Source organism: Anopheles funestus, chromosome X (genome assembly GCF_943734845.2).
Source record: "Anopheles funestus chromosome X, idAnoFuneDA-416_04, whole genome shotgun sequence".
Taxonomy (NCBI): domain Eukaryota; kingdom Metazoa; phylum Arthropoda; class Insecta; order Diptera; family Culicidae; genus Anopheles; species Anopheles funestus.
In genome coordinates, this window is record NC_064597.1 from 21,261,442 (window position 1) to 21,282,358 (window position 20,917).

A 20,917-nucleotide genomic window follows, 5' to 3' on the forward strand; every position below is an offset into this window, starting at 1 on the left:
TGCGATGCCTCGAACGAAGTACCATCAGCTGTTCTGTTATGGTTCTATTGCTGGTTATGGTTCGTGCGCGATGCATCAAAATGTTGTGCACTGATCTAAGTGATAATGGTTTTTATGTTTTGCATATTATGTTTGCATATTAGTTATATGTTATATGTTTTGCATATTAGTTTCCCAGGAAGTGTCGCTACGGTCGCATCCTACAGAAACAGTTTGGCTCACGGACTTAGCTGGTGCAATGCAATGAGCAATTCAATGAAAGGATCGATTGCAAATGAAATGTTGTGATCAGCAACTCTGGTTGGCAAAGACAAGCATTAGAAGAATGCTTCGCGGAACATCGGCCACGCAATCGATTAGATGTTGAAGAGAAATGCAAACAGAATTATTAGGCATATTAAGTTGATAGAACTATTTATCTTTCACAACACGAAGAAAGCTGTAACGTGTTCCAAAATATGTTATGAAACATAAACAGAGCTACAATAACACAGCATAGCCATGTGTAGTTATTTTAATTCACAATCAATTCCAACGTTGTTTTATTTTATTGTTCAGTCTGTAGGGTACGACCTACTCCGGGAGTTTATGTGGGGAAAGGAGTCAAGAAGTGGTAGATGGACACGCCAACAGACCACCTTGAGGGAGAGTGGAAGGGAGGCCAAGAGTAATCGATGGACAAGCCAACAGATTAAACCTGGTGGGAAGGGATATCAAAAAACTACAGTTCTTGAACTATGTACAGAGTGGAATGAGTATAAAATACTACTAACTCTGTTCGTTTGGAAGTTGAACTCAATTTCAGTATATTTCACGTTGAATTCAGATTGGCCCTAGACGTGGTTCGTTAGCGATGCACAGCGAGACGAACATTAAACTATTTAAGTTAATCCTTTAAACCTAGGACCACAACCAACAATTTCCGATAGAGGGAGCTACCGTTCTTCTTCTATCGCTTTGTTGTCCACTAATCCACTGTCCACTAGATGGCGCTACGTGATCGCATATTGCCTATCTTAATTTTCGACACAGTCTATTATGACTATTATCCAACAACCGTGTGAAGCTGTGGTATGTTCGTCAGAACGTCTTGTCACACATAGTTTGCGCATTATTTCATCGGTTGATCATTTGACGATGGGTCTGAACGACAAGCCATGCATACATTCCTTAAGATAAAAATATCGTTTGAATCAATGGGATCACGAAACACAATTGTTTTACGCTCCAGTTTTTGACTATTCACGACTGTTTTATCATCAACAGCTTCCATGCATATGATACGACGTATACGCATGATACAAATGTTAGGATAATTCTGCAGTGCGAGCATATGACGAACTAGTACTTTGGTGGTTCTTTATTTCACGGTCGTGTAATCAAATCGGATTCCAACGTCCAAAACGTCTATTAGCTCACAAGAAAATCTTGGTAGAAAACAGTAACATAAAGAGGCTTCGATCATGTTTGCTGTTGTTTTATTTTTGTAAGATGTCTTGGTGCATTCGCCTCTCTTAATATGAACTAATAGTTATGTTAATAATAATGATAAAAAATAGGAAAGCCAATGTACAGCGATTCATCAGCGATTCTGTATACGATCCCGCGAACAACTCGGATAGCTTCGATTTGTTGTTGTAAACCAATGCATTTGTTGTTCTTGTTGGTGTTTGGAGCAGTCTGACAACCGCGCGGATTGTACACTTTTGTATCGACGGTAGAACGAGCGTGAGTACGAGCAAGAGGGCATAACCCAAGAGAAGCGAACAGCATGAGAAAACTCATCAGACTCGACTCGAGCTTTCTGACCGACTTTCGCTCAGTGTAAGTGCGAGCAGGCACGGCATACTGTTTAGAGGGAAACATTCCGGCATTTGCTTTTGACAAGTCGAAACTTTTTGCTTGGGTTTGGCATGCCAATTTCACTGGTGAGTTTGCTTGAAAAATAATTCATCATTGTTATCAGGGAGGTTAGTTGGGAATAGCATTCCCGTGTAACAAACAGCGGTTTTTCTATATGCACACCAACACCAGTACGTGAGGCCCAACAGCACGCCCTACGGACACTCTGTGGGGTTTGTCAAAAAATTCAGCATGCTTGTTTTGCTCGCTATGTTGGTACTATTGACAGCAGACAGCAGTCTGCCACCCAAGATGCATAGCCTCTCAAGATGCATAAATAAACGAATATAAAGGAAACAAAAACACAAATCCTACATCCTTCTTCTTGGCTTAACGACCTTACAGGTCACGCCGGCCATTTCTGGCTTACTAGACTTATTTTACCACGGATAGCCGGATTTTAGCCGGATAGTCAGTCCTTGCTACGGGAGAACGGTCCGGATGCGATTTGAACCCGGTCGGGCCGTGTGGACTGGCGCCGTTTATCACATGCACCACCGGACCGCCCCTGTACACGTAAAATGCGTATAATCATTTGTATTAATTGCAGTAATAAACAAAGCAATTTCCACAATATGTACCGAAAGTTTTTATCCTCACTACAAACTCAATGTGCTTGCCGAAGCAAGCACGAAGTGCAGGAGAAAAACTAACACCACACATTTATGTGAGAAAGGAATTCAGAGTTAAAGACCGATTTCGTTTTATTTGCCTCAAATCCAAATCCAAACTGCCCTAGTTCAGCCGCGCCCGCCGCTTTTATCCCCTTATCGCGCTGAACTCAAACACACACGCTCACGTTCATCCTCGCTCACACGCTCACACACACTCTCGGTTACACGCTCGCGTCACCCAACTTCACATTTATGGCACGGAAAGAAAAACACAACACTCATTTTCACAACTGCACTTTTCACACTGCACAAAACAACGCGCATATATGCAAACTTCCGCGCATTATTCACGCACAAAAGAATATAATTTTTTCTAACTCCCACAACACGTCCACCCCGGACTCCATTTTTTCGAGAGATTTATATTTAATTCAAGTAGATAATTACCGTTGCATTTGCTTCGTCGGCGTTACAATCAGGCTGTTGGATCCAATTTGGCGGAACATCATTATGAGTAAGTGTTATTTTAGGCACACCAAAACACCTTGCAAGTTTTTACAGCATGCCCGGCCTGAGTTAGAATCTTAACGCAACCTATTTTTTTATGTGGGTTATTCTGTTGTAGAATTGTTGGGGTTAGGGGTTGAGTTATTCAATTGTTGTTCCGCTGCGTCGGTTAGTACAATTACATGCAATTTGCAAATGTTTTGAGGTTGAAAGTAAACATCACTTCAAAAACTCTTGTCAATTATTGTTGGTGTGTTCAAATCCACAAATCCCAGAATCATTTGAGTTTTGACTTGGTAAATGTTAAGCAATCATGCCCCTTGAGCAAAAAGATTCACATCTTTTGCGTATGCGCGTTCTGCTAGTCAAAGTATGTGCTACTGATCGCTGCAATCTTTGATGATCGATTTCTTCATCTTATCTTCATCTTAGTATTTACAACGTGCTGTTCTTAAGCATGTTGATGTGTTTGAGGAAAATTAATGATTGTAAAATGTCTTTTAAGAGAACTATACGTAAAACAAAAAACACTTCTGGCTCTGTTAGTTAGGACCACGCGTCTTATAGCCTTTATTTCCTACTGTTAAGGATTGAGGATTGAGCATCGAACTGAAGGAGTCAAGCAGAAAGGATAAACGCCGCTCACGAGCTATCCCGAGTGCGTTTCGGGTTAGGAATAGAATTAAAATAGAAGTTAAGAATAAATTAGTATTGTAATAGAAACGAAATCCAACGATCACCAATTTAAAACAAATTAGCTAAAAAAATTGCATAAAGGTGACGCATATATAGAGACACGCGCGCGTTAAAGTGAGTTAATAATTGTATGTATTACTCACCTGTTGTGAATAGCAACGCGTCATTGTTTTGGTTAGAATGCGGTGACAGATATTATTCGATTATAGTAGAATATCGATATTATAGCAGACGAATTTCGATGACACCGGGACGGAACGCTGTGAAAGGTCGACATAGTTGGGAAAATGATGGCCGTTAATGAAAATGGAAAATTGTATAAATAGGGGCCAAAAGGCGCGCTTTCGGCCTCTTACATTCCAAATACGCGGCAATAAAGATCAATTTGTGGTAGCTCATAGCTGAACCAACAAAACCTTTACAAAACCGCAATTATTTACAACATCACCCGTAGATATTGTTTTTGATTAATTCCGATTCTTGTCAATATGATGCGTGGGAATGAGGTGAGCCTTCATTATCATTTCTAATAGCAAGAGATTAATAACAGTTGGTAATATTTTATTAATTATAATTTTATTGGTTGGTTGGTATAAAGTTCATTTTATGTCATTAACAATTCTTTATCTTAGAAGTTCTTTATCTTAAATACATATATTGTTACAATGAATTATGACTACTATTAATGATGTAACTAACTATGTAACTATTAATGATTGTAACTATATCTATGATAAATTTGAATTTCCTCGCTCTAAAGCACCACGGCAAACACTTTTTACAGTGCCCTTTCGTTGTGCACACATTTTCGCAATTTTAAATTTAAGTTTTAAAAACTTTTCCACCTCTAAATCGCTTGTTTGATTTTGCTGGCTGTACGCTCCTATTCCCTTAAGTAGTCGCAACAAGTTATTGTAATGCTTAAATGCTATTTTAGAATGATAACCATTCCAATTACAATTTGTAGCAAACAATGGGTTTCAGATTAAATATAATGCTTCGTGCAACTTTTGTTTGGTTTGTGAAGCATTAATTTTAGAGCGGAAGTTTTGTTTCACATGTTTAAAATAGTCTGAGCTCGCAAGCATTTCCTCGAAACTGTCTAATTCCGCCTTGTTGCATATGAGCGGGAACGGCGTATCGCTGGACCTTCCGGTACTGTTTGAGAAGTGGTCGGTACATCCGATGTTGTTGGCGGTGGATTGCCTTGCTGCACTACTATGCGATCCACTTTTTGTTGTAGGTCGGCTGTGCATTTAGAGAGGATGATGATCTGTTTTGCATTTTGCAGCGCTACCTTTTCACAGCGGCATTGTTGCTGGACACCACCACACTCAACAGAGCACCATTGTAGGGATCGGAAGTGGGGGTAAAAGAAAAAAGGATAGAATGCAAGATCTCGTAGGCCAAGAAAGTCAGCGAGGGAACGAAAAACGAAACGAAAGAGAGGACATGAAATGCAACCAAATGAAAAGCGAAAACGAGCGCATTGTTCTTCAGTCTTGTGGTAGATTGCGACGAGAGTGGATGGGACTTGGTTGCAGTGCAGAGATTGTTGAAAAAATATAAGGAAAACAGATAATTAAATATATTGCTATTAACTTGTATAGTTTGTTGAAATGTGCGACGATCACGACAATGCCGCAAGTCGGTAAGATAATCAATATATAGCTTGCTCTGGAGATCGACGTATTGGCTGATCGTATAGAGGGCACGTATACAATGTTAAATTTTTTTCTGTGGTGGTGTGAAGTTCGTGAAGAAAACAATTCAGGCAATCGTATTATAAGAAAACAAGGTGTTACGAACGCTACAGAATTCATAGTGTACGTGTGAGACAACCCGACCAATCGTAAAAAGGAAAAGATTCACTTTCAATTAGACATAGCACGATACGTATGAAGATTATGTGTGGATGCGCGGTTGGAATATGTTATTTTAAAAAAAAAATTCACATGTGGTCTTGGGCTAGACCAAATTAAACAGAGAATTTTGGAAAGGTCTGTTTTACGATACCATCGATAAGAATTAGTAATTAAATCATGCGTCGCGTAGCTCATGCGAAGGAGGTTTAACCCCGTGCCTACATGCTTAGCGATTGTCGCGTTTGCGACCGCAACAATCGTAGCACAGTTTTTCCAAAAAAATTTGCGACTTTTGGCGCGACTTCAAGTTTGTTTAAGTTTTCTCGTGCAAGGTTTGTTTATGTTTTCAATCTGGCCGGTAGCGGGAAATTAGTTTCGAATTAAATTAAATTAATTTAAACAAAGAAAATTATTTATTTTATTTATTTATAATTAATTATTACGGCTTCGGCCGTATTGTCAGCCTCTGTAGCTGAAGAAGTACATTTTTCACAAGGCATTTCCTCCTTGTATTTTACTTTATCCCGGGCATACTCGGTTGTGATAGTTCGTTTTGTGGTTATTGCTATTGTTGTTATTATTGTTGTTGTGTGTTGATTTGTTCGAAGTCCTATTGCTTTTTGTGCGTATTGTTGTTGAATCCATGTGGTTAATTGTCCAGACTGGTTCTATTGTTTGATGGTGGTGTTGGTGAAAATGGTGAGTGTTGATGTTGGTGAAAACGGCACCAATAGCGGTCTTGTCACTCGTTGCGGGGGCTGCACATGACTGTAACAAACAAACAACAATTAGAAATTTGTGGACAGCACAAAACACTCGGTCTGCCTCCCTTTTGCGGCTCTGGTGTTATCCTCGAAGACGACTGTTTCCTCAACGGCTTGGCTAAGGCACTACAAAAAACATGTAAGGACGAATACAACACAACGGATAACAATAGGAGTATGAGAAAGGGGAAGGAAGGAAGATGGGGATAGGATTCAAAGGAGAAGACCGTTGTCCCTGGCGAAGCGGAAGACAAGCCTCATGTATTCCAGGTCCCTACAAGCCAAAACATCTCTGATCGGTGTATCCGGCTGTCTGCCGATGGCCTCAACTGCGCTTATCAAGCTGGGTCTCGCAGCTTCGAATTCCACGCAGGACCACAGAAGGTGGTCCACATCGTGGAATCCAATACCGCAGCCACAGACTTTCGTCTGAGCCAGATTAATACGCTGTAGATGTGCATCCAGAGCGAAATGATTCGACATGAGTCGAGACATCATCCGAATGAACGCACGATCTACAGAGAGCCCACCGAACCAAGGCCGCAGGGACACTTGCGGAGAGACCGAGAAAAGGAACCGCCCGAGTTCATCCGCTTCCCACATGCTCTGCCAGCGAGACAGGAAAAGTTGCTGTGGGGAACGAAGGAACTCTTGGGATGAGATGGGTCGGTCGTAAAATGCGCCCTCTCTGACGCCTGTTTTGGCCAGTGAGTCTGCCTTCTCATTGCCGGGAATTCCACAATGAGAAGGAACCCATATTAGCGATATTCTAAACGCCTTATCAAACAGCGAGCCTAGCAACTCGATAATTTTTACAATGAAGAAGTCTTGACTCTTAACAGCCCTTGGAGTTTTCAGTGCTTCAATAGCGCTAAGGCTATCAGTAAAAATGAAGTACTGGTCAGGGGGGCTCGCTGCTATTAGCAATAGTGCGTAAAAAATTGCGGCGAGCTCAGCTGTAAACACAGTACATGGCTGCCGCAATTTAAAGAAGGCTCCGGTAGTCTCGCTAAAAACACCGAAGCCGGTGCCCTCCTCAGAGGATGATCCATCAGTGTAAAATTGGTTCATTTTGTCTATATGGCCGTACCTATTCACGAAAATGCCCGGCACTACCCTCGGGCGAAGATCATTGGGAATGACCTTGATTTCCTCACGCAACGAGGAATCTGTACTAACAATAGAACTGTAGCACTCAGGAAGGGCAGCACGGTTTACTGCCTGTGGAGCACTAGGATGGACTTGTAGAGCAACAAAATCATTGTATATGTTAATGATTTTGCTCTTAGAACCTGCCTCTATAAGCGCTATAAAATTCTCTATTATCAAGGGATTTGATACTGAAGAACGGACTAGAAGGCGAAGCGACAGCATTTCAAAACGTAATCTTAGCGGCATCACTCCGGTCATCACTTCTAGGGACATGTTGTGTGTTGATTTCATGCTCCCCAGTGCGAGTCTAAGACCACGGTACTGAATTCGCTCCAGTTTAAGTATCTGCGTATTGGATGCCCAATGGAAGCATATGCTTCCATATTCCAATACGGATAACACCGTAGTCTTATACAGTCGCAGGACATCAGTTGGGTGTGCGCCCCACCAGAATCCTGTGACTGTCCTTAGAAAGTTGATTCTTTTCGAGCACTTTTTAATAAGGTATGTGATATGAGTGCTCCAGTTTAATCTTGAGTTGAACCACACACCAAGGTATCGAAAGTTGTCGGTGATTGATATCTTTTCCCCATATAAAAAGACATCAATGTTGGGGTCATATAGTCCCTTCTCCCTATTTTTGTCAGTATCGCTGAAGGGAGAAAAGACTACCATTTCGGTTTTCGTTGCAGAAAACTTGATACCAAGGTTTTCAGACCACTCGGCAAGGTTATCCAATGTGGTTTGTAAAGCCTGTTGTATTTCGACGGGGTCCCTGCTAGCGACTGATATGACGCCGTCGTCTGCCAATTGTCTAAGGCTACAATTTGGCGCTAGACAAGAATCTATTTCGCTCACATAAAAATTATATAACAGGGGGCTCAAACAGGACCCTTGTGCTAGTCCGTGGAAGCTGGTTCGTTTCAGTTGTTCGTGACCATTGTTAAAATTCATTGCTTTTTCCGACAAAAGATTGAATAGGAAGTTATTCAATTTCGGCCCTAGCCCAGCAGTTTGCAATTTTTGACTCAGTTTGTGTGGAGAAACTGAGTCAAATGCCCCCTGTATATCTAGAAAAATAGACCCCATGTTTTGCTTGCGAGCACGAGCAAGTTCAATTTCTGTTACCAGAAGCGCTAAACAGTCATTAGTACCCTTTGCTTTACGGAAACCAAACTGGGTATCTGAAAGAAGGTTGTTGGATTCCAACCATTCTTCTAAACGGAAAAGAATCATTCTTTCAAGGAGTTTTCTCAGACACGACAGTAAAGATATCGGACGATATGAGTCGTGCCTTGATGGCGGTTTACCAGGCTTCAAAATAGTGACAACTTTCACTTCTCTCCATTCTTGTGGGACGATGTTGAGTTCCAACATACTGTTGAAGATGCTCAACAATCGTTTCTTCCCCACGTCTGGAAGGTTTTGAAGTAATTTACTACCAACCTGATCCAAACCTGGGGAAGAATTTTTACATGATAGGAGAGCCAAAGATAGTTCCACCATGGTGAATGGTGAGTCCAACATTGGGTCACTGCCAGGCGCATCTTGGATGAAATTCTGCGCTGGAACGAAGTCGGGACATAGCTTGTGTGCGAATTCAATAAGCCATTCGCCGGAAAAACTTTCGCTCTCGTTAATGTTGTTGCTGTTTCGCATCCCTCTAGCCATTTTCCAAAGCGAATTTAAGGAAGTGGAAGGATCCAGATTATTGACGTATCTGCGCCAATAACCCTTTTTCTTCGCCTTCAACAGGTTTTTACACGCTCTCTCTTGTCCTTTATATTTTTCATATAAAGTCCTCGAGCCCGTGTCCCGGAAGGCTTTATACGCCTCCCGCTTCTTATTGAAAGCCGCTTGGCAATCCTTGTCCCACCAAGGAGTGGGTGGCTTTTTAAATGTCCTTGCTTGGTGGGAGCGCCTTGTTTGGGCTTCAAGGGCACACTTGTTTATGACTGCAACAAGATTTTTATACTCATTTACAGGAGTTGAATAATAGGTAGCAAGAGAAAGCGAAGCGGCTACTAATTCGCCGTATCTCGTCCAGTCGATGTTCCTCGTTAAGTCACATTTAACGGGGATCCCATCAACTGAACATCCTCCCTTGATGTAAGAGATTTCTATCGGCAAGTGATCACTGCCAATAGGGTCCTGAATCACCTTCCAGCTAAAATCCAGGGCCATAGCTGATGGACATAGAGACAAGTCCAGTGCACTTTCCCTACTTTTTGGCGTCGACATCCTAGTTGCCTCTCCTGAGTTAAGAATTGAAAATTTGTACCTGTCGCAGAAATCTCGGATAATGGGAGCGCGGATATCATCCTTAACGCCCCCCCATTCTACTCCATGGGAGTTAAAATCTCCCAGGATTAAAAGCGGACCAGGCAAGACCACTGCTAAATTTCCAAGATCCTCTTTGAACTTTTCAATTTTTTCTTTTTCATTGTTGGCTATCGGAGGGATATAAACAGATGCAATTGTCACGTGAAGGTCGCCTATTTTGGCCTGTATTGCGACAGTTTCCATCATTTCTTGTCTAGGGGTTGGTACTCTGGAGAAGGTGTGACCCTTTCCTATACCAATCAATACTCCCCCACCCCTGGTAATTCGATCTTCACGGATTATGTTATATCCCGGGAAGGTTAGCATAATGTCGTCCGATAGCCAAGTTTCACATAGGACGAACAGATCGCAATTGTGTTCGCCTACAAGTGCTTTAAAGGAATTCAGTTTTCCGAGCAAACTTCTACAGTTCCACTGTATGAAGGTAGCCATTGGTGAATTAATCGTCCAATCGGACCATCATACTTAGGCACGGCCACTGAGCCAGCCACTGTTTGATCATCCCCTTCAGGTAAGGAAGGGCCCAAGTAACGATCAATTGCAAAGGTTGCGGAAGGTTAAGGGTCATGAGGAGGGACTGGAGGATCTCAGAAAGGGATGGGGCAGGGATCCTCGGAAAGTTCCTAGGCTCTGTGGAGAAAGCCAGGCTTTCCACGGGAGCTTCGGTCCGAGGGGATCGCTTACTCTTGGGCTGTTTCCTGGGATTTTGTGGAGGAGGAGCAGAAGGAGCAGCGTCACGTGTTGGAGTGACGGGGGAGGGGGTTTCTTTTTTCCCGCGACGCTTTGGTGCCAAGGGTTTATTTTTCGCTCTTAGAACCTTCCGTTGTACTTTTTTATAAAGTACTCTCCGGTTCTTTACTGGTCTCATGGCTGCCTGCTCTAGAGCAGCCGGGTTAGATGCAGCATTTGCATCACCTTCGGACAATGCCGCAAAGGGATTAGAGACGTTTGCTCCTTTGAGAGCATCGCTATAAGAGCCGCGTGCCCGTTCGGCTACCGTTTTGATCTGCTCCCTTTGTAGCTTCCGGTACACGGGACACTGCGCTACCTCATGCCAATCGTCTCGGCAATGCGAACATTTCTGAGACGATGCTTTGCACTCCTCGGTAGCATGCGTCCCTTTGCACTTTCCGCAGCACGTTTTGTGGGTACAAAACGATTCGGCATGACCGATGCGGCTGCACTTAGAGCAAGCAGCTACCTTAGGCACGTATGGCCGGTCGATGGGTATCCGGAGGCCTTCTATTACGAGGGCCTGCGGAAGTACCGTACCCTCAAACGTAATTCGGATTGAGGAGGTCTGAATAAATCTTTTTTCATTCGGTTCTGAAGCGTCCAGCCTGTACAGCTTTTTCGCTTCCAGAACTTTTACTTTGGGCATGTTAGGGGAAGAAAACACACCCTGGCCCATTTTCACAACTTCCTCTACGGGGTAATCAAAATCCTCAATTACGCCGGAAACCTCGACCAAACTACCGGGGATATAAACCCGATAGTGCTCCGTATAATCGGAATCAGCCGCAATCAAGTTGGCTTGAGCCCGGTCCTTTGCGGTTACCCTTATCTTGTTTGGGCGCATCCGAAACACATCGGAAACACCCGGATACTTTTTAAAGATCGACGCCGCGATCGATCTAACGTCGAGCTGCTTGGCCCGCGGCATGAAATATACACAAGGCCTGCCTTCCCAGGACGCGGGATACGCACGCGCTCGGTGTTCTACTTCCTTCGGCTCATTTGCACCACATTGTGGTGCCTTAGAGGTCGAAGGACGGGGGTCTTCCAAGGCCACTTTTTTAGCGGCCGGTGCGGATCTAGGGCGCCCTGGCTTTCGCTTCACGCATGGTTCTATCTCCCTTTCGGAATCAGAACACTCCTGCTCCATGGTAGAGCCGGAGGCAACGGTCAAGGAAGGAAAGGATACACTTACCGTAACGCACGTTAGACAATACACACACGCACTATACTACACTACACACTGCATATGACAAACTACCTCGATCGAAGCGAAAGCGTTGCTACGGTAAGCAATTATCGCACTCGATCGAAAACACTAACACCACAATCGTCTTCCGAACGAATATCGGAGACAGACGGAGACACCGATTAGCACGTTACAGCCAAATCGCACAAGCACGCTGAGTACGCAATCGTACTTCGGGGCATTGACCACTTGCTGCCTTAGCAAAATTCCGTAGGCACGCTTTCAAACGAAATACGTCCTCTCGCAACGGATGCTGGAGGCAGACTGGAAAGAAAATTATAATAAGTAGTAAATATATTGCTTTGATGAAGTCGATGAGAAAGGCAAGTTTTTTAAGCCCAGTGACGATGTTTCAAAACAACGAACCATCAAGAAAGCTCGTCGCCGGATACTGTTGATTCCTGTAATTTAAACAACGTATGCTGCTAACAGTACCGCAGATTTGTCGGTTTTGTTTTCTTGTGTGTTTGACGCTAGAAAATCTTGTAATAATTTTTTCGGTAGCCAGAAGAAATTGTAACAAGATAAATAGGTGAACGAAGATGTTTTTACCCACCGCGTCATACGCCGGGCAAAATGCAATCGGGATCGAATAGCACCAATTAGAAGCAGCTTCGAGTAGCATAAAGGTAAAAATCTTCGAATTCGGGTAATCAAACGTGTGCGGTTTTTTTTCTCATTTCATGACTGTCACCGTACCATCAATATACAGGTAATCATAACCACGATTCCAACAAAGCTTCCAAAAGGGATCGAACACTGTGCTGTGGACTATCTAATATTTTTTTAACTGCAAATTTTTTGCAACTCTAATATTTTTTCAAAATAATTAATTTAATTAATTTATTAATTTATTTATGTAAGCTAATATTTATCTTATTGAAGCAAGTTCAATATACTAGTAATAAATTCAACAATGCAGCCATGCATTTGTCCACGGTAGGTATGGGATTTTTTTTCGAATTAACAGCGATTCTTCTGTTTTAAAAATAATATTGACATTCACAATAATTACATACACCACGTACGTACTTTTAATAAATAAATAGCACTCGATTTTTTAATTTAATTTACAATATTTAAGATCATTTTTAAAGATTTAATTTTTTAATTTGTATTTGTTTACCTTGTTATTGCCATGTTTACCTTGTTATTACAGAAAACTGTCATGGCGTCAAGTCGCGCTTCGAATCGCGATTTTTCGCTGAAAATACACGTATAGCGACTTTTCACAATTTTTTTTATATGGAGTTTCGCAAAAATTTTCTGAATCGCGTTCGCAAACGCGACAATTGCTAAGCGTTTAGAGCCGGGGTAAGATGGAAAACTAATATAACCGACTCAAGTGTAATTACCAGCGTGGGAAAGGAATGCATGTGCAGCACAATGAGCTGCTTTCAATAGTATCAACAATCAATTACTTGGATGCAATAATACTAAAAGGTTTAGGATAAGGCACCAAAACAGACCCCTAGCCATGTGTTTATTTAGGATGAAAATAGAAGAAAATAGGAAAAGACCAACGCGATCTAACTTACTAATGTAGAATCCACTTTATTTGCTCTATTATAATCTGTACTTTACTCGCTCGGTTTCGATCTGTCCTCTTGGACCGTCACATCGATACTGCTAATATATGGCGTTAGCTCCGCGCAACTCACTAACCTACACCAACACTACGATTCCAAAAGGGTTCTGTCCTAAGGGATGGAAGGATATCATTCACAGGTCTATTCGTTAGGAGTTTTAGGGGCGCCTTTCCAGTTATTGTGTGGGGTGTAGTATTGTACGTGTAAATGTAATTTTTAATTTCTTTTCTCCAATCGGTCTTTTGAGCCTTGGCTATACGTATAACTCTTAACACGCCTCGGTTGGCTCTTTCAACGAGGCCATTCATTTGAGGCCAGTATGGTATCGTTCGTACTAAGCGAATATTTTTTTGAATGCAGTATGTCCTAAACTCCTCACTAGAGAACGGGGGGCCGTTGTCACTACGGATAGTTTCCGGATATGTATGTGGGAACGAACGATAATGTCAGTTGGGTGGTATGCCATAATTTTGTAGCAAACAGGCATTATAAAAAGCGCAAAAATAATAAACCGATTATCATTCCTACATGGGGGCTCAACCGGGATGGTTCAATAAAACGGTAATCGTGAATTCAAGTTGAAGTTGTTCAGTGATTTAAGTTGAAAGTTGTGAAACTTGTGTTGACGAATTGTATTGAACGTTGAGAATCTTTAATCGGGTTGTTGGAATAATTGTACGAGTTGAGTCAAGCGCTTCGTTCCAAAAGTGAGGTTAGGGAGCGCACACAGTTGGTTGCGGCGTTGGTAGAAGAGCATACGCGTCTCGGATTAGTAAAAAAGTGCGAAGAACGCGGATTATCGGCTACTGGTACAAAGGACGAGATGGCCGAGCGTATTATCGAATACGATCAGAGTAATACAACTCAGTTTGTGGACGCCGAATTACATACTGACGCGAGCAAAGATGCTCTCGCAGGCATACTATTGCAACGCGCTGAAGAGGATGGCATGTTGCATCCATGCTATTATTATAGTAGACTAGCTTACCCGGCAAACCTAGCTTTGCCCTTAAACATGCGTTTGGTAATTAAAGGTTTTGCGCAAACATTTTGCGGCCCGGTGGTATGTGATAAACGGCGCCGGTCCACACGGCAGGACCGGGTTCAAATCCCATCCGGACCGTTCCCCCGTAGCAAGGACTGACTATCCGGCTATCTGGTAAAATAAGTCTAGTAAGGTCGTTAAGCCAAGAAGAAGCAATCATTTTGAGTGTTCAATCTTGATTTGTGTGGTAATATTAGAGTGGCGATTAAAAAAATAACATCAAATAATATCAAAGCATTTTTTCTTCTTTTTTTGTGACTTTTCTTCTTCTTTTATGCTACTTCAGAAGGCATTTCAGGCTTTCTTTGACGATTGGGATTTAATACCATGTCCTTCCGTATAAGGCGCCGATTCCACATGTACCACTGAGCCGCAAATCACAAAATTGCATTTTATAATTATTCCAACACTTGCTTTTTATTTACTTATCACTCATTTTACGTTTTATTAAATAAAATTGCACAAACAAATCGTCACGTGTACCTACTTTGATTGATTTATTTGTAAGAACTTTTTTGTTTCAGTAGTGTTCAACATTATTCGTGTTGAAAAAAATTCTATGTCTACTTGATAACTCCCGTAGGAGAAACAGAAAAGAACTCATAATATTGGCCAGAAGCAACCTAGTGAAACGAAAAGTAGCGGTAAACCTATTCTCATACCTAACGAACGTTCAGCGAAAATTTCATACAAATCGGTTCAGCCGTTTAAGAGGAGTTTGCACACTAACACCGCGACACGAGAATTTTATATATATAGATTGACCAACAAGGCTGAGAAGAATTATCACTCGTTTGAATTAGAATCACTTGCTGTTGTTGAGTCCATAAAAAAGTTCAGCTACTTGCTGGGTAACAAGTTTAAGGTGGTGACAGACTGCATAGCTTTTAAGCAATCATTGGATAAGAAGATTCCGAATCCACGGGTGAGTCGTTGGCTAGTGGTGTTGTCTGAGTTTGAGTTTGAAGTTGAACACCGCAAAGGTGAAAAGATGAAACACGTTGATGCTTTGTCACGAGCAAATGTTTTGAAAATTTCAACGGTTGTGAGCGAAAAAATAATTCAAGCACAGTTGGGTGATCAAAAGATAATAGTCATTAAAAATGCGATCGATCAGGGAAAAGAGCATGATAAGTTTTTTTTGATAAATGGAGTGGTTTATAAGAACGTAGGTAACCAAAACAAACTAGTTGTACCACAAGTAATGGAAATGGGTATAATAAGAGAAGTCCACGACATTCCAAGCACATTTTAGTAAGAGAAAGATGAAAGAGTGTTTATCGGAAAACTATTTCCTATCGGAAGTAGAGAAAAAAATTCAGGAATGCGTTGACAACTGTATTCGATGTATTGTTAATGATAGAAAACGCGGAAGAACAGAAGGAGAACTTCATCCGATACCGAAAGGTGACGTTCCGTTAGATACTTTCCACGTGGATTATCTAGGTCCTATGCCGTCAACGTGAAAGTCGTATAATTATATTTTTACTGTTTTAGAAGCATTCACAAAATACGTCTGGTTATTTTCGACTAAAACTACTAATGCTGAAGAAGTTATAAGGAAGTTGACAGTTATATCAGATGTATTCGGATACCCACGTAGGATTATTTGCGATAGAGGATCTGCGTTTACGTCTGGATTGTTTAAACAATATTGTTAGGAGGCCAATATCATGATACATCATATTGTTACAGGGGTACCGCGAGGAAATGGCCAAGTGGAACGTATTCATCGCATAATAATACCTACATTAGCAAAGTTGTCGCATGAAAATCCGGAAAATTGGTTCAAATTTGTAAACAATGTACAAACAGCGATAAACAATAGTTGGCAGCGATCCATAAGAATGACCCCATTTGAATTAATGATCGGTGTTAAGATGAGAACGAAGGATAATTTACATATCTACGATGTGTTACAAGAAGAAGTTCAGAAAGCATTTACTGATGAAAGACAAGAGATGAGAGTTATAGAATGTGATGGTATAACAAGAATGCAAAACGAGAATCGTAAAACATATAATTTACGTCGGAAACCGAGTAAACAGTTCAAAGTAGCAGACATTGTAGCAATACCGATAACTCAATTCGGAGTAGGTAGAAAAATCAAAAGAAAATACTATGGACCATACGAAATTGTGAAGATCCTTCCTAATGAGCGATGCGAAGTAAAGAAGTTAGACGATGGAGATGAAGGGCCAACTACGACTACAACGACTTGCGATCAATTAAAACCATGGGCCAATTCAGGAGAATTGTAAGGTCAGGAAAGGCCGTGCGGGAACGGACGATAATGTCAGTTGGATGGTATGCCATAATTTTGTAGCAAACGGGCATTATAAAAAGCGTAAAAATAATAAACCGATTGTCATTCCTACATGTATGCTCGATAAAAACTAATTCTAGTGCTTCTATGGCTTTGGCTGCATTTGTAGATTTCATCTCAATTACTTTGAGATTTCGACTGTAGTAATCGGCGATCACCAGAAATGTTGCACATTCTTTTACTAAAAACAAATCTATGGCTAGGTCTTGCCACGCGCGTTCAGGCATGTCTTTCCTCACCATGGGCTCCGCCGGGGTTTGAACGCTTTTTTTTACATCATGGAAAATCTTCAAAAGATACGAGCGACTCCGAATGCCGGATTTTTACCGACTAAAAAACCATGATGTGCGCAACCTGCATCTCCCCCATGTTTAGCCACGTGGCTTTGTGAGGGATAAGGTCTGGCCCTTATAATCGAGCATTAACGCATGCGACCCTTACGTACACTTGTAGCCATCTTTGTGGACTCCGAAAAAGAAGCTGCTCACCGATTTCACTGGAAGGGTGCTGACTGCACCGCACTGCTAATTTGTGCTCCAGCTTTAGCGACCGGATGTCGTGGCGGCAGTGACAGCCGCCTCCTCGTCGGTCGACATGGAGTGTTGTCTCTGGTCGCTGTTGTCACTATCAGGCTCTGTGAATGGCAAGTCCGCTGGACCAGGTGGAGAGATATCCTCGTCCTGTTGCTGCTGTTGTTGTTGCCGCATCTCGCGAACCCGATGTCGATACCGTCGCATTCGCTCTCTAACCAGGAATCTTCTGACAAGAATCAGCAAAGGCGAAGGTGTTGCAGGAGGGGCATTACGCTGCCTCTCCTCCCTGGCCAGAGCGCGAGCATGTCGACGTGCCTCTTTCCGCCGCTGGTTGCGTGCAGCCAATACCGCCTGTCGGACCGCCGGGTCCACCGGTTGACTGTTGGCTGCGTCTGCGGCCGCAGCACGCTCCTCGTTCCAATGCCGTTGCAGCACTGATGTTATGCGGACTGCCAACTCCGTGAGGGTACTCCAGGACGCCTGGTTCCGAAGAAGATAGGTAACCAAGTTGTCCGGGCCGACATCCTCAAAGCCGCCCCCACTAAGGAGCTGGTGTCGAATGACTGCAAAGGCCGGACAGTGTAAAAAGGCATATTCAATTGTTTCAACTTCATAGGAGCAGCGGGGACACTCCGGGGACGAGGCGAACTTCATGCGACACAGATATTCACGAAAGAATCCATGGCCAGACAGTACCTGTGCCATGGCAAAGTTCACCTTTCCATGTTTCCGAGTGTGCCATAACTGGATGTTGGGGATGACACGGTGTGCCCAACGGACGTATCTCGACTCGTTTGGTGCAGCCGCATCAGCATCCCACTGCTCCTGCCACATCCGGTAGGTGTTGAGCCTCTCGTCCTGCCGGATCTGCTGCGCTGTTGTGTTCCCACTGCCGTTGCTGTTGTCTCCTGAGGACAACTGTCGATGGTAACATCGGGCATCCTCCTTCACTAGCAAACAAATCGGTACCACGCTGGCGAGTACGGCAGCCGTCTCGTACCGTACCGTTCTGAATGCGAATGCTGCCCTCAGAAGACACTGTCGCTGTGTACGCTCCAGGAGCCTGTGGTTGGCCTTTCTCTCGATTGCAACAGCCCAGACGGGAGCCGCGTACCGCAGAATGGAGTCTACGACCGCTACTAGAAGCCGTCGCTTGGAACACTTGGGTCCACTATGGTTTCTCATCTTAAACGAAACCATTTTGGCCACTCGGAGCGCCTTAGCACAGGAGTGCTCAACGTGTGGCCGCCAGGACAAGTGCTCGTCCAATTCGACTTCAAGGTACTTGATGGATTTAGATGATCGGAATTGAGTGCCCAAGATGTTAATCGGGTAGCCTTCTGGATCGGTTCTCATTGTGGAGATCATGAGGACTTCTGTTTTGGTTGGTGCCAGTTCCAGTCGATGCTCCGACATCCATGTACCAATGGTGCCTACTGCTGTTGTCGCCAGCTGAGAAGCATGTTGGGGTGTAGTTCATGGAACCAGCAGCGCGAGATCATCGGCATAGCCAACGATTTCCACCCCCTCAGGCATCTCGAGGCCCAGCACGCCGTCGTACATAACGTTCCACAATGTGGGGCCTAAAATAGACCCCTGTGGAACGCCAGCAGACAGACTACGAGTGACTGGGCCATCATTGGTGTCGTAGACGAGTTCCCTCTTCTCAAACCAGCTAGCGAGCAATCGCTGGATCTGTCCCGGAACGCCTTTCTCCTGCAGCGCTGCAGCTATGGAGGACCAACTAGCGGTATTGAAGGCGTTACGCACGTCTAACGAAACAACCATCAAACACCGCTTATCGCGACCGTTAGTCCTGTGGAACTGCATTGCCGTAGCTCCAGCTGCCACGACACGTTGGACAGCCATCACGGTTGATCTCCCACGGCGAAATCCGTACTGATCCGGGGAAAGTCTTGGAGACTCGGGATCCGTTTGGAGATGGAGATGGTCGTTTAGCCGGTCAAGAGTAAGCCTTTCGAGGACTTTTCCAGGGCCGTCAATCATCCCCAAAGGTCTGACAGAAGAAGACTGCCCTGGTGGCTTGCCTGGCTTTGGTAACAATGCCAATCTCTGCCGTTTCCATGCGGTTGGAAAGTGGCCCCGATCCAGACAGTCCTGGTAAACAGTCTTGAATAGTCCCGTGTTCTCCCGGATAGCTGTTCGTAGCGCCACGTTCGGAATTCCATCAAGTCCCGGTGCTTTTCATGTGGCCATCTTTCCCGCAATGATCAGCAACTCCTCCTCCATGATGTTCCGGACGGGTTGCTGACTGTTGGCGGTGGTGTTGTCCCCATCCACAGGCCACTGGAAGGGGGGATGCTGCGGAAAAAGTTTGTCCACAACTCGTCGCAAAATTACTGGATCCATCTCGGGAGGAGCACGAGAGGAGCATAGATCACCAAAGAGATGGTCTTTGGCAAGCTCTATAAGCTCCTCCATAACCCGACCTTTGCTGCGGCGGACGGCACGAGTCAGAGCCCTTCTCGCCTCCATGTGCTGTTCTGCGGCCTTCTCATCCGGTTCTGTCCGGGTAAGAGCATACTCACTTACTGCCTGCGCCGCGTCCCGTAAGCTGGCGATCTCTTCTGTCCACCAGTAAAGGTTGGGGCGGACCTGATACGATAGGGCTCTTACACGCACCATGACCTCGTCACATATCCTCGTCATTCCTGCAACAAGATCATCAGGTGTTAGAGTGGTTTCTGAGAAGCGAGATGCCCCAAGCGCAATCTTGAAGAGATCCTGATTGAACTGTCGCGTCTTCCACATGACGCCGGCGCGTCGTGAAGCTATCCTTTGACGAGATATCGCTGAATGCTGCTGACGTTGTCTGCTGTTGTTGCTGCTGCGGCGGTTGTTAGTGTCTCCGACGGTGTACCTGATGTAACGATGGTCACTGGCAGAATACCTGTCGATGACGCTCCAATCGTTGTGTTGAGCAATCAGCAAGCTCGCAAACGAGACATCAACGACACTCTCACCAGCAACACCATTGCCCACGAATGTTGACCTCCGTCCGCGATTGAGCACCTCCAACTCCAACAGGTGAGTCGTGGCAAGGAGTTCCTCGCCTTTACTCTTTGTTCGGGCGCTTCCCCATTCCAGAAGCCACGCATTAAAATCACCCGCCAAAACGACGTACGGGTGTGCTCCAGCTTCCATGTAGACGGCATCCAGAAAATTGACAAATCCCTCACTGGTCAGCGACCGGGTAGCATAGCAACTTGCAAAGGTGATGCCACTAACATCAGCGGCGATCATCCCAGGCACAGGACTGCCCCAGAGACGTTGTATGGGTCACAATCCAGTGACGATTATTGCCGCTTTCCCGGACGAGTCGACTGCCCATCTTCCATCGTTGTCTGGGCAGCGATATATCTCTGACGCCATGATGACGTCCACTCCATCGTCACGTGCAACCTGAAGCATGATGTCTTGCGCTATCCTACTCCGGGATGCGTTGATCTGCAGCACTTTAACTGCACTCGGAGTCTTTGCTGCTGCTGAAAAAGAAGGGGCCGCATCACACACGGCGCCCACCAATACACCGTACAGACCCAATTGTGTGGGCTCCTCCACATAGAATGCATTTTG

General features: G+C 44.0%; 1 protein-coding gene across 1 annotated transcript in view; it reads left to right on the plus strand.

The window, feature by feature from the left end:
* LOC125768162 (uncharacterized) overlaps positions 1 to 20,917 on the plus strand; it is a 358,599-nt gene that overhangs the window by 198,503 nt on the left and 139,179 nt on the right. The window lies entirely within an intron of this gene.